At 35.9% G+C, this 1,176-nt stretch overlaps 1 pseudogene; it reads right to left on the bottom strand.

Moving 5' to 3' along the window:
- Positions 1 to 955, bottom strand: part of LOC101355961 (regulator of G-protein signaling 9-like) — a 32,064-nt pseudogene extending 31,109 nt beyond the window's left edge.
- Positions 956 to 1,176: the final 221 nt, after the last annotated feature.

The raw sequence follows: 1,176 nt of genomic DNA, 5'->3' as shown, positions 1-1,176 counted from the left end.
AGTGCAAACCATTTAGGCCACACGGAGACCTTTTTCTATAGCAATTACTGCAATTGAAATGATTGATAGAATAGCAAATGTATATATAAAACAATTTATACATGCAGAAAAAGTAATAGATTAATCTCAAAAAACGTAATCTATTAGTTTGATTTGAATAAGACTATAAACACATGTAAATAGGCCAGTCCTCTGTAGGGTGAATACTCTCAGAGAACACTGTAGAATTGTCTTTTCCCAAGTGCAGCTCAACATTTTGCCCTCCAAAGTCAAAATAAGAAATGGTCACCCTTCCAATGTCTTGCATTTTGTAAAAGTGCCATGCAGGGAATCATCAATTATATTGTTAAGTGTCTCTGGCATAAAAACTAGTGCAATAAAATTCCCTCAGAATTCATGGCTGAGAAAGTTTGTCAGTTCTGATGTACTGCTATGCTTTGTTTTATTAGGCATTGAGAGCTAAGGAATTCACATTGTTTCACTTTTACCTTTGGTTGCTATGAAACTCTGAATATGACTTTAGTTGCACTTGTTTATCTTATCTGTTTTATTTTGGTAATTATGAGAATACCCATACCAACTTTATTATTTAAGTCTTGTGGCCCCACTATTAACCAAGATATAAGAATAATTTAACTCAGTAATAGTTTCTTGAAAGTTTATCATCTGAATAAAATTGTTCTAAGTTATCAGATAACCAAGAAATACCAAACTGGAACCGGTTTTTAATGAGCATCTGCGTTATTTAGGGTACAAAATTCAAGCTGCTTTAATAAAAGGGCTACAAAATTTAGTGACTAAAATGAAAAACAAGTTCATTTTTCTCTCTGTCACTGAGGAGTCCAGACATGAACAATCCAAGTCTGGCAAGGTTACTTGATACACGAAGGCCATTCAGGCGCCCAGGTTCCGCATATCTTGTGGATCCAGTATGCCTCTGGTTGTGATCCTGCATGACGGAAACTGATTTCCCTCCACATCTGAATGTGATCCCACAGGAAGAAAGAAAAATAGAAAACCTTGGGAAAGTATTTCCGTTTGTAAGGAAACGGCTCAAACATTGCACACATCATTTCTGCTTATTTACCATTGCCCTGAATTTAGTTACATGACAATTTCTAGCTACAAGAGGAAGCTTGCTGGGTACTGGAGTAAAATTGCCATCTTTGCCGTTGC

This window comes from Trichechus manatus, unplaced genomic scaffold, assembly GCF_000243295.1.
Source record: "Trichechus manatus latirostris isolate Lorelei unplaced genomic scaffold, TriManLat1.0 scaffold00056, whole genome shotgun sequence".
Classification (NCBI taxonomy): domain Eukaryota; kingdom Metazoa; phylum Chordata; class Mammalia; order Sirenia; family Trichechidae; genus Trichechus; species Trichechus manatus.
This window is presented reverse-complemented; position numbering and strand designations above follow the sequence as displayed.